The 13,072-nt window shown below is 57.5% G+C and overlaps 1 protein-coding gene and 1 long non-coding RNA gene across 4 annotated transcripts in view; one reads left to right on the top strand and one right to left on the bottom strand.

Annotated features, from left to right (window-relative positions):
- NECTIN1 (nectin cell adhesion molecule 1) overlaps window positions 1–13,072 on the top strand; it is a 63,693-nt gene that overhangs the window by 27,564 nt on the left and 23,057 nt on the right. The gene's annotated exons all lie outside the window — the stretch shown is intronic.
- LOC123857729 (uncharacterized) overlaps window positions 12,110–13,072 on the bottom strand; it is a 259,889-nt gene continuing 258,926 nt past the window's right edge. The window contains exon 9 of the long non-coding RNA XR_010407092.1: window positions 12,110–12,471. This is a non-coding gene — a long non-coding RNA (uncharacterized LOC123857729). The remainder of the gene's footprint in view (window positions 12,472–13,072) is intronic.

Genomic DNA, 13,072 nt, shown 5'->3' on the forward strand with positions numbered 1-13,072 from the left:
TGCTCCCTCGCACGTTCGTGTGTAACGAGCAAGCAGGGAGAGCCGTTGGAATGGGGCCCTCCTGGCCATCCTGTGATCCAGCCAGGCCCAGAGGCCCGGCCGTGCCGGCCCGCCAGAGGTCCTGGGGTGTGGGGGTGTGGCGGGCAGCTGAGATAGGGGCCCCTGCTCTTCAGGACTTGGGCTGGGCACTGACGGAGCTGGGTGTGGCTGGCCTGGGGTGGTGGCAAGAAGGACGCGGGAGGGAGGTACTGGCGTAATTGGTATCTGCTGGCCGGATATGTGAAGGAGCCCTGGAGTTCCCCTGAGGACACTCAGAATATTCTTAGGCTCCCAGAACCAGGGAAAGGGGTTGGAAGAAGCCCCTGGGCTCTCATCAAACCTCTGGCACTCTGGTCCTGCCTTTCTCTGCCTCCTCAGGGCCCATGATGTGAATAGGGGTCTGTGTTGGCACCCACCCAGGAGGCCGGCTGGTAGAGGCACGCGGGCACCACCACTAACCCTATGTTAGGTCCCCACTTGCCATAGGACTCCAGGACCAGGCCAGGCACGATAGGCCAGAGTGACGCTGCTGATCGGGGAGGGAAAAGCAATTGAGCTGAGATTTGATGTGGAGCTTTAAGGCCACTCATTCTTCTGCGGGAGGGCACAAGGCAGCTTCCAGAATCCAGACAAATGGGCGTGGCCATGGTCTTTGGGGTGCTGGAAAGGGCCTGCTCCAGTCTTAGGCAGGGATCTCAGCTTGTTGGCTCTGTCCGTGACCTCAAAGTATCAACATACCAGCTGTCACCTCCTGGTCACCTTCTCTGTGTCCCACTCACCATGTCCATACATGATTTCATTAAATCCTTATAGCCATTTGTTGATAATATATGAAGTCCATTTCACAGATGAGGAAATAGGCTCACTGGGGCCCAACTCCCAGTGAGTGGAAGAGCCCAGACCAGGTATGTCCCCTCCCTCCTCTCGTGTTCTCTCCTTAAGAGGAGGACCTGCCCGATCTCCAGCTCTGGTACCTGATCCAATAGGCCCAAGCTCACCACAGGACAGAGTGTGCTTCCATTGCAACAGGAGGACTTGAAGACAGGCATCAGGAACAACTCCATCAGGGAAGGGTGTAGAACATTAGCAGTTTCCCAGGTAAGATCTCCTACTATGAAGACCTTGAAAGGTGGAAAGATTTATTTAGCCACCTGGGTGAAGTTGTTTAGGGTAAAACCTTGCCAGGGGCAGAGGATAATATGATAGCCCCTCACTCTAACTTCTGCTTGGGCAGTTCAGAGGCTCAGGCGCCCACTTTGGCTGGGCATGCCTCTGCTACTGCCCCCTGGCCCAGAGGATCAAGCACAGTGTCACCTTTCCAAGTACATGCTTTCTTGCCCAAGTCCATTTGGTAGCCCTTGCCAGCTGGTGCCTGGGGCAGCATGATGGGCCGGGCCTGGGCAGGTGTGGTCCCCAGCTACCTGTCCAGGCACCAGCTGGCTGCGCACTGAGAAATCAGCTACTCCTAAACCCCAGTCTTTGCTCCCTTTCCCTTTCCTGCTCCCAGAATGGGCTGGGAGGAGACCCAGACTGGGCAGGTCTCTTCCACCTGTGATGCCTACCCTGTCCTCCAGGGAAACTTCCTATTCTCTTTAGGCAAATCTGCAGAGAACCTACGAATGTCAGCCAGCAAGGCCCGGAGTTAGACGCTGCATGCGTAGAAAGCTGGAACCTGGTCAGAGAGGTGATAGCTCAGGAGACAGAAAAACAAGGGGCATTCTTGTTCTAAAGGAAGTACAGTGTACAAAAGGCAGAAGACTGCAGCTCAAGTTCGGACCGACCACTTTTCAGCTATGCAACCAGGCAGATTTCTCAACTGTTGGGCCTCAGTTTCCTCCTCTGTGAAATGGGAATATCAAGAGTTGCTCCCGAGGATGGAAGGGAGAATCCTATGAGACCCTAAGCAGGAAACACTTCCCAGGGCCTAGTACAGAGGAGATGTTCAGTCAGCAGCGGTGGAAGTACATGACTTGCTGCTAGAATTCGGGGAGGCAGGAAGCACAAATATTTTCCACCCATGTTTGTTTTTAGGGATGAGGGAATCTACAAAGGAGGGGGGCTGAGCCTTGTAAAAACTTGGGGACACACTCCGTCAGTCTGATGGCTTTGAAGATGAAAGGTGACTGGAATGCCAGCCATTCTGAGGGGACCAGAGCTAGATAGAACAAAGATGAAGAGACACAGCAGGGCAGATTGTGTAAAATAAAAGGCGTATTTTTAATTGCTTGAGTTCACATCTCATAAAAGGAAAAAAAAAAAAAAAAAAACAGCACAAGCCCTGGCCATCCCCCTGCCTTTTTCTGCCTTGAGTCAAGAACCAGTTCCCACCAGGCTTTCTTGCGTTCAAAGCATCTCCCCGCCCTAATCCCCACCCCAACCTCCCCACCTCCCATCTTCACTGTGGGCACCGGCCCTCCCCAGGCCTGCGGCCTCTGCCCGCTGTGGTGGGCAGCACCCAGAGTCGGCAGGCCTGGTGGGAGAAAGGGAGGGGGCTGGGAGATCAGGCAGCGCCCCCCCAACCTCTGCCTGCCAGGCCTCCTGTTGATTGTGGCTCATTGTCCAGGTTGTTCCCCAGACGATGAGGCTAGATACTACTTCTCACCTTGCCCCTCTCTGTAGCCCCAGTCCTGCTTCCCAGACCTGTCTGAGCCTGTGAGCAGGGAGGTGGGGGCCTTGGGCCAAAGACCCACTGAGCCAACACTGCTTCCTCATCATCCCCCCACCCCCTAGAACCCACCCTTTCCCTGGCTTCTGCCAGCCCTGCTCCCCATGTCCCCTGAGGTGGGACAGACCGCCCAGCCCCCTGCCTGCCCCTCTCTGTCCTCCTTCACTTTCTCAGCGCCCCCACCGCACCCAGTGGACTCACTCCCTCACTTCCCAGTCAAGCTACTCCCCAGGACGTGTCAGGACAGGGTACCTGGGTTCTGGTCCTACAGGCTCCGGGTCTGCCCGCCCTCAGTGGGGGTGGGGCACATGGGGAGGATTTGCTTTGACCTGCTTATTTAGGCTTCCCTCCCTCCTCTACACTCTCCCCAAGGAAGCAGGCTGGGGTGAACTCCAGAGCACCTCCTGATTGCACCCACCAAGGTTGCCCAGCCTGGGGCTGCTGAGGCCTCGTTGGGGGGGGGGGGCATGGGGGAAGGGTGGTGCCCATCTTACCTTCGTCTATGCCAGCCTGGTCTCTGAGCACTAGACATGGGACACCAACCTACCCTCCAACCCAGAAGCCTTCACTCAGCCAGGAGCGGTTTCTAGCCCGTCTGTCTTCCTCATCCCTTTGGACCAGGAAAGTAAAAGAAGGGGCAAGAGACTTGTATTCTCTCCTTGGCTTTTCAGTTAACTGATTGCGTAGCCTTGAGTCAGTCACCTCACCCTTCTGGGTCTCATTTCAACATCTAAGAAATGGGTGGCCCCTTCCTTAAATCATTCCAGAATCTAGGATCATCAGAGTAAAAGGGACTGGAAGAGCCGAGCGATGGGGTTAGCCCTGGCTGGCCAGACTGGGGAGCAGAGGAAGGGGGCCTCCCACCTCCCCCTGGGGGAAGTGGAGCTGGATGCTTCTCCCACATGTGGGGCCTCTCAGCCTTTCTCCTACAGAGAAGCCTGCCTTTGCACAGAGAGTCAGGACATTGTCCAGGGAGTCTGTTCCTTCTTTGATCCTGAGCTTCCTGAGAAGTCTTGATTAAAGAATCCCAATGACTGGAGAAGTTGACAGAGCCCCACGTCCCCGAGTGTGCTCTCTGAGACCTGACTCTAGCCTGGCTCACAGGTTGCTGAGCAGACACGGGTTGGGGGTCCTACCCCATGCGGGGCGCTGGGGCTTCAGAGATGGTGTGTCTCCCAGAGCCCAGCACTGTGCCCCCCTCCCCCAAGAGCTGGTGCTCTGGGAACCTGAGCATAGAGCTGGTGGCTGGCATGGAGGGTGGGGACCAGGGAGGGATGGGAGAAGAAGCTTGGAACATAGGCAGGGACTGATGGTGAAGGCTGACGAGTAGCTCAGATCCACCTCAGACTTAGCCCCGGGCAGCAGAGAGCTAGGACTCTTGTGATGAGTTTGGGTTTGCATTCAGACCCACTGGGCGCTGCAGACAGACCGACGCTTGGCCAGCCTGGGTCTGTTTCCCAGCAGCAACTGTAAGACCTCTCTTGGAGGATTTTTGTGAGGATGAAAGGAGATTTGGTGCCTCACAATAATACCACTTAGTGAGTGCTCCTTAAAAGTTCGCTCCTCTTAGTGTAATTGGTGTAATTGGTGCCAGGATTCCAGATAGAAGGTGGTGCAGGTCTAACCTCCCAGTCAAGCTGCAGTAAGGATGGGGAGGCCAAGGGCTGGGTTCCAGAAATTCAGAGGAGGGAGTCCATGGGATGGCAAGAGGGAACTGGGAGGGAAGGGGATGAGGGAGGAGCGGGAAGAAGAAGAGCTCAGTGGGGCACGAGGAGGGTGTCCGGTGCCCAGATGGCCACCGGACAGCCTGGATTCAGGGCCCTCGCCACAGAGGCATGCTTGAGGCCGTGGGGCATGCGGATGCACCCTACAGCCAGGCAGCCAGTCCTCTCCCAGCCCTGTCTCCTCCCTCCCCAGAATGGCGCCAAACCTGCAGGTCACCGTGAAGTTCAAGGGGCAGATGTCTCCTCCATCTCTCCCTCCTCCCCAGCACTTCAGGATCAGGCTCGTGGGTGTGAGCCAAGCAGGAAAGATACAGGTGGTACCTCAAGAGACGCCCCATCCGGCTCTTTCCCTTAGGACCAGAGAGGTGAAAGATCCACAGCGGGAGGTGGTATAGAGGCCATGGCCTTCCAGGGCCTCCCACCACCTGCCCACCACTATTCCTTTCTTTTTTTTTTTTTAAAGATTTTATTTATTTATCTGAGAGAGAGAATGGGAGACAGAGAGCATGAGAGGGGAAGGGTCAGAGGGAGAAGCAGACTCCCCGTCGAGCAGGGAGCCCGATGCGGGACTCGATCCCGGGACTCCAGGATCATGACCTGAGCCGAAGGCAGTCGCTTAACCAACTGAGCCACCCAGGCGCCCACCACTATTCCTTTCTACACCTGGCTGCCTCCTGGCTTGATGAGCTATTTGCTTATCTACTGACCCAGAGGCAGGGCCTTTGTAACCACAAGAGAAACAACCACAGTACATTTCTACAGGCCGGCATCTGGCTGATAGCCATTCCCCAGGTGCGCTCACGTCCATTACCACATTATTGAACCATCGAAGGCTGAAGTCACACACTCCCACTCCTGTTCTTCTGAGGCCCAGCTCTGCCAGCTCCTTGTCCCCATCCCCACCAGCTTCTTGGCAACCCTTGGTTGTCCTGCTTTTCTCTGCACCTCTTGTTTCCTCGTCTGTAAAGGGGGAGCTCTTAGGCCAGATGGTCCCCATCTCAGGGATCCACCAGCTGAAAGAGTCTCAGGCTGGCCTTTCCTCCAACCCCAGTCTCTCCCAAGGCCTCATTCTGGGTTCTGTCCCTTTGACTTTCCTATCTATTTATACACAGAATTCACCCACAACATTTCAGTTTTCCAATAGAATCATTCATTACCCCAGGAATTAAACCCAATTAGCATTGTAGGGGCCTTTCTGAGCCAGGAGCCATTAGCCAGGGTGAAAATGCACAGGGGTGAGGAAGAAAACCCACCCTTTCCCAGCATTAAAAATGAAAGCAGGAGACAGCACAGCAAAGCAGAGGGCCCCAATTAAAGCTGGGGCCTCGTTCATTAAGCTAATTTGACATGCTCTCCCGGCAGCCTCTGGTGGGGAGCCCACTGGTGGAGCTGGCTGGGAGCTGTCTATCTGAACTCTCTGCTCACCTTGGGCACTGAGAGGGCCCCAAAGTACCCCCTCCAGGCCTCCGGTCCCCTGTTCAGGGAGGGGTGTGAAGAGTCTCTGCCGATTTTTCATTAGCACCTGCTGCCCACCCTGGGCTTCCGGGCAGCTAATAACCCAGAGTAGGTGGGACTGGGCTGGGGGTTCGGGGCAGTGCATGCTAGGTGGGAGGAGCAGGGGTGAAAAATGAGAATAACAAAACCTTACATTTCTGAGGCTTAGGGAAAGGACAGAGGTTGGCCATCACTCTCCTCTTTGGCCCTGGGGCTGAGGGGACTGCCTTCATGAGATGGTCATAAAGACCAAGTGAGATTATATAATTAAATGCCTGACACACCATAGCTGCCTAGTCGATGGTAGCCATCATTTGCATTTCCGGACCTTTGGCATACCTGGTCCTCCCAAGGACCCAGAGGCAATGGGGGAAGATGTGACCACCAGCATCTCCCAGGTGGAGAATCCCAGGGACAGAAAGAGGAAGATTCACAGCCAGAGATTGGCAGAGTTCAGACTAGGAGTCAAGATTTATAACTCCTGGATTGGGAGGCAAAGGGAACAAGGAAAGAATGGAGGTTTTATGTGTTTGAAGTGCCCAGTAACATCCCATTGGCTGGGAATGCCCTGGTCGCAGCCAGCCCTGTTGTCCTGACAGGAGTGGGGATCGGGGGCTCAGCCTCACCCAGAGCCAGAGTGAGGAGATGGCATCTGCCCTCCCAACAAAGAACCCGATCCAGCCCCCATCACCTGGGCTGCCAACAGGCAAGGGTCCCATGTATCAAGTCCCACCCTTACCTGTGATTCTGGGGCTTGGTAGGAGTGTGCCAGGCACTCATCTCCCATAGGAAGGGGAGAAAGGGAGGCCACAGGCAGCCCATGCGGTGGTGAAGAACATAGCCTCTCCCTGAAAGAAGCCTCATGAAGACTGCGTGTGTTGAATCTGCTTCATAGACTGTGTGACCTTAGGCAGGTTACTTGACCTCTTTGTTTCCTCATCCCTGAAATGGAGACAGTGATGCTACCTAGCTCCTGGAGTTGCTGTGAGGATTAAGTGAGTTAATATAAGTAAACATTCAGGCCTGGGCCTGGCACAGATAAGTTATACCCATGTGTTAACTGTTCTTGCCATCCGTTGGCAAGGGTCTCTCAAGGAATGTCGTCCTTCTGTACATTCTCCTCTTGGGAGGGAGGGGAGCCGGTGAGACCCTCGGCTTCTGCTGCTAAGCAGATAGAACAGAACCAATCTTGGGCCAGTTGAAGGTAGTAGGCAACACCCTCCTCAGACATGGCAGAAATGCGGGGCCCCCCCACACACACACCCCTCTGCCACTAGCCACTCGTGGGCTTTCAGGGGCCATGATGAGCAGTGCGGTGGGCAGGGCAAAGAGGGCATGAGAATGGGAAGGAGAGGGGAGGAGGGGCAGCAGGTGGCCCGGAGGCTGGGCTGCATCCCTGCAGCTGGGCGCTGTGCCCCGCTGCCTACGTGCACGCTCTCTGTACGGCAGGACAGGAAACAGGTCCTGGCATGCCGGGCCCCTACCCAGTGACTCCTGAAACCCCAACAAGTCTGAGCTGGAAGCGGGCCTGGGTGCGGCTCCTGATAGATTCATGTTGGGCAAAGGGATGGCAGGGAGAAGGGGGTGGAGAGTGGGGAAAGACTCCCCCCACACACACACACTCGAAACTCTGACAGGGGAGCCGGGGGAGAGTGGGCAGGGCTGGGAGCAGTGGCCGGGGCTTGGGGTTTTCACCTCCTGCCTCTTGGTTCCCCTCATCCCCTGTGCCCCTGCCCTGGGGGGGGAGGGGGCAGGAAGAAGACAGGCTGTGGCAAGGGCAGGGACCTGCTCCCCTCAGCATTTTGCCAAGAAGAGGGTGATGATTTCAGTGCTGAGAAAGGAGACAAGGGAGGGGAGGAAGGCGAGGTGACAGCCTGAGGCTGGGAGCGCAGTGAAGCCAGGCAGGTCGCGTCCCCAAGGACCCCAGGACCGCGGAAGTCATTTTACACAGACACTCTCCCTCCATCCTCACCCCAGCCAAATGAGGTGGCCTCGCTTTAGGCCCATTTTATGGGTGAGAAGGCCGGGTTTCGGGAAGGTTGTGGGACTTGTTTGTGGGTCCTACTGCTGAAGCTGGAATTAGCAGCACCAGGCACCTTGCCCGCCCACTGCCCCTTTCAGCCTCCCGGGCGCCGGGGAAAGGCACAGCCCAGGGCAGGCTTTCCAGGGACCGCACATGTCCGCAAGGCCCTGCCGTGGGTGTCATGGGGCGGGGGAGAGCAGGATGGTGGGGGAAGCCCAGTGCCCTTGACAGGCAGACCCACCCACATGGGAGGCCTGCAAGCTGAGCTGGCCTCTCCCTGCAACATGTCAGGCCCCTTTGGAGACCCTCTTCCTGTGGCCATCCCAAGGGGGAGGATTATCAGGTAGAAAAAAAAAAAAAAAAACAGCCAGACCGCCTTCCTCCTGGGGTGCCACCGAGCTGAGGCTGAGTTCAGACCTGGGGTGAGCTGAGATTAGGACGGAAATGATGGCCACACGTAGGGTTCTGCTGCTTTCTGTGATTAAAACCAGGAAGAGGTTGGCACTAGGGGTAGAGTCTTAACCCCCGGCTTGTGGTCTAGGTTGGCATTGACATTGAGGTTGGGCTGGGGCTGGTGTTGGGGTTGACACTGTGGTTGGGGAGGATACTTCTTGGGGTTAACATGGTGGGTACAGTGAGCGGGCGGTGTTACAGCTAAAGCGGGTGTCATCCGAGAGGTTGGAGGTGCTTGAGGGATTCGGCACCTTTGGCTCTATTTGGAAGAGAAATGCCCATTTTCACTTGAGCCTTGGACTGGGGAGAGCATCGGGATGGAGGTGGCAGCCAAGCCAGAGCAGGCTGAGTGTGGGTGGGGGTCTGAAAAAGAGGTAGGTCCTGAAGGTGACAGGAGGGCCGTGGAAAGACTCTCCTGTCCCTTTTCCCTAAGCTCCTGCTCCCATCTGTTGTGATGCTACCCAGACAGTCGCCTGAATCTGTGAGACACAGGGAGGTGCTCTCCTCTGCAGGGCTTGGGTTTGCCTTCCCTGGCCCACCTCCATCCCCCTGTTGGAGACCCTGTAGGCGAGGCTTCTAGGGCAGCACTGGATGAAGAAGGTCAAAGAGAAAACGTGACCCACCCCAAGCCTTGGCCAGTTTCATGTCGGGAAGAAGCCTGCCTCTTCCCCTTGTCTGTTCCCCAGGCCGTGCCCGGTGAAGAGGTTGAATGCTGCCTGGAGTGCATCAGAGAAAGCCTGAAGCCCAGAGCAGAGCTCAGAGGGTGGCAAGAAAGGCTTTCTGGGGGGACGGAGATGGCCCAGAAGTGGGAGGTGTGACCTGCTGGAGGCTGGAACCAGGTCATGGCAACTGAGACATTCAAGGAGGGGCTTCACGGGGGAGGGGGCACGGGGCCAGGGGAGGGGCTCCTGCCTCATCTCGGCCCTCGCTGCCGGCTTTCCCAGTACCTCCTGAGCCCAGGCCCCAAGCCCCCTGTCCCAGGGGCGCCTGCGGAGTCTGCAGAGAGAGTCCCAGGAGCTCAGGTCAGGCCTGCTGCAGGTCTTGGATCATCTGTGCAGCAAAGGGATGCCGCAGAAGATCCGGCCCTTCCAGCCCGGCCTGGGAATGTTCTGTCTAACCTACACCTAAAGTTCGGCTGCAGTGCCCAGAGCCGTGAGTGCCACCCAGAAATGAGACAGGTGGAGAGGACCAGAGGTGGCTTCAGACGCAGGTGGAAAGGAGGTTGTCTTGGGCCCTGATCATGGCGACGCACCCGCCTGTCCAAGAGCCAGCGTCACCACCGTGCTGTGGCTACAGGGCATTTGCACACAGGTCCCGCACTTGAGCCCTAGGGACTGCGGAGGGGGCAGGGTGGGGGGACGCTCCCCAGGCAGTGTCTGCCCCTCCATCCCAGTATCCCTGCTGGGATGTGTAAATGCGGCCTCCTGAGCGACACGGTCGCTTCTCATTGGCCCCCCAGCAGCAGTGCCCCGGCCCACACCCCGAAGCCTGGACGGCCGCTGCCAGGGCAGCCATAGGGGGAGCCCCCAGAGGCAGGGAACAGAGCGGCCGGCCCCCACGGAGGAGCCTGGCATGGGGACGGGGTGCTAGGAGCGACACCTGCCAGCCCAGGGTGGGACGGGCACAGGGCTGATGGTTGTGGGGCCGAGTGCCACGGGGAGGGGGGGGTGCGTCGCACGCGCCTCCTGAGCCCGAGAGGCTGAACCACCTGCAACAGGCCACCTGCGTTAAAAGGAAAAAGACAGAAGAGAGCCAGGCCCGGGGTGAGAAGAGCAAACGGCAGAACTTAATGACTTTAATATGAAAGAATTTGCCACTAATTAAGCACAAACACCCCACTAATACAGGGAACACATGTTGTGGATTTCACTTAAGCAGGAACCAAATGAGGTGCAAACCTTCCGAGATGATCGCGGTTTACCAGCCGGAGGAAGACACTGCCCGGCCTCGTTTCTGCTCTTAGAAACACACGGCCTTGTCTCTGCGGCCTCCCAGGCTCCCAGCCACGCTCTCCCCGAGCTGTGTCTCTCCTGCCCTTCTGTCCTCTGAGGACATGCGCGCCACCCCGTAACCCGCTTTCCTGCAGCACGGGGCAGTCGGCTGCAGGCTCCCCGGGGCCTCCGGTCCTCTCCACGTGCCTTTCCCAAGCACACACCTCACGTCCCTCCTATAGAGCCGACAGCAGGCTCTGCAGGGGGGACAGCCTGCACCCCTGCTCTGACCCGCCTCTGGGCCCTCTGCCCCAGAACCCAGGACAGTTCCCCTCTGGAGAGCCCCCAGCCACTTGCCTCCTGCCCCGGGCTTGTAGGGTCTGCTCTGCGCATCCCTCACACACGCCAGCACCCCTGCCCGAGCTCCCTGCCCTCTCCTCTGGGCCAGTGGAGACTGTTTTGCCCCGCAGGGAACTTTTGGCAATTTCTAGAGATATTTTTGGTTGTCACAACGGAGGAAGGGTGGGCAGAGGCCAGCAACGCCGCTAAACGCCCTGTGGCACACAGGACGGCCCCCACCACCAAGAACTGTCAGGCCCTAAATGTCAATAGCTTCAAGGTTGAGGACCTCTGATCTGGGACAGCGGCCTCCTCAGAGCGAGGGCTTGCGCAAGATCACACGGTGGCTGGCAGAGCCGGAATGGAAACCAGCTTGCCTGATTTCTACGCAGCTTCTTTCCCTGAGACTGTAATAATTTTTTTTTAAAGATTTTATTTATTTGACAGAGACACAGCAAGAGAGGGAACACAAGCAGGGGGGGTGGGAAAGGGAGAGCAGGGAGCCCGATGCGGGGCTCGATCCCAGGACTCCAGGATCATGACCTGAGCCGAAGGCAGACGCTCAACGACTGAGCACCCAGGCGCCCCTGTAATAACAATTATACAGCCCATTATGTAGCATACCTATGCGCCAAGCACTGTGCTAAGAGCTTATAGGACTTATCTCAACTAATCCTCAAATCAACCGTAGGCCACAGCACTTTAATTGTGCCCATTTCGTGCATGACAAAACTGAGGCACAGAGAGGTTGATGCAGCTTGCTCAGTCACCCAGCCAGTAAGCAGCACATACCAGCCCAGGCCCGTCTGACCTCCAAGTCAGTGCTCGTGGGTGAGTTACTGTCTTCTACACCCCCACCATTGCCCCCTTCAGTCTCCCACCCAACCCTCCCCTGTTAGAATGAGCCTCCCCGGAAGCAGGCAGTCTATCCCTGCCCGATGCCTTCCCCTCTTCTTCCCTCCCCGCACAGGCCTAGCCCCCAGGCTCGGGTACAGACAGCTACCTGGAGCCGGACAGGGTGTGGGCAGAGCTGGGCACTGGGGTGGTCCGACAAGTCCCTTCTGGCACGAGGCAGATCTAGAGACTTCCAAACAGGTGGTGACCATTGGCACAGAACCCACAGGACTGAGACAATGCATATGTTGATACCCAGCTTTGAAGAGGGTCTCCTGGGGAGGCCAAAGGAATCTCCCTGTTTTCAGGGCAGCCCCCAGCCTTGACCACCCACGCACTAGCTCTCTGAAGAGGCTGCTCCCTACACTCCCCAAAATGTGTCATTGAGGAGCACCCTTGCTGAGGGGAGCCCTGGCCGCCATGGGCGTCTGCTGGGAGACGTGTTGTCTGTGCCGGTGGGGTGGACAGGGTTGGCGTGGGCTGCAGAGCGGGGACCTGTGACAACCCCAGGCTTAGAGCCAGGCACTTCGAGGCCTCAGAGGGTTCGGCCAGGAGAAACCTGGGCTGTGTTGGGAGGCGTGTGGCATTGGGGGGCGTGCAGGCTTCGCAGGGCTAAGACCTGGGGAGCAGGGCCTCCAGCTGCAGCTTGCTTGGGTGAGAAGAATATTTTTCACCTCTGGTCTAGAGTGAGGAAGGAGGCAGGGCTGTGTGCTAGGAACTGGGGCAGAGGAGAGAGGAAAGGAACCAAGCAGCGGCGAGTGGGAAGCAAGCAGAGGATGTGGGGCGGCAAGAGGTATACCTTTTGGGGTGCAGCTTCCTGGTTTCAGTCAGGAGAGGGTTCCAGCCCGGACCTGCATGCCTTGGGTGCAGATGTGAGGCTTCCCTTCCAGCGCTGTCCTCCTGCCCTACCTGCTGACACCGAGCAGTGAGCGGTGTCGTCCTGTGTCCGCCCTGCCCTTGACCGATGTGTGGTATCCGGGAAGCTATTATTACACCCGGGAAGTGGCTGAGCCCGGCCTGGAACCCCAACTGGCTTGTAGCCTTCTCCACTCACCGCCGGGGACCCCCTTATGCCTACTGTCTGCCAAGCACTGGTCTTTGCCTTCACGAGGGGAGATGCTCTGACGGATGTGTGCTCCTGGGGCCCTCGGGGTGCTGGATACCCCACTCAGGAAGCATGAAGGGGACTGGGGCAGGTAACGGGGTGTGTGTTTTTAGCAGAGGAAGTAACTGCAGGGAATGGATGGTATTGTTCCATGGGGCGGAAGAGAGAGAGCCAGGAGAGGAGGTGGCTGCAGGCTCCGGCGCCCAAGATGAGGTCCCGAGCCCAAAAGGACTTTGCACTTGATCCTGAGGGCTGCTGGAAACCCATGGAAGGATTTTAAATAGGAAATGATTTATGTTTTAGAAAGTGGTGAATGGGTCGGGGGAGAGCCTGGAGGCAGGTATGTGGCCTCGGCATTACGCTCCAGCGGGGCTGGGGTAAGTGACGACTGTGGCCTATGGAGGG

The sequence above is a fragment of the Mirounga angustirostris genome, unplaced genomic scaffold (genome assembly GCF_029215605.1).
Source record: "Mirounga angustirostris isolate CCGP_5_RB_7025 unplaced genomic scaffold, mMirAng1.0.hap1 SCAF_13, whole genome shotgun sequence".
NCBI classification, from domain to species: domain Eukaryota; kingdom Metazoa; phylum Chordata; class Mammalia; order Carnivora; family Phocidae; genus Mirounga; species Mirounga angustirostris.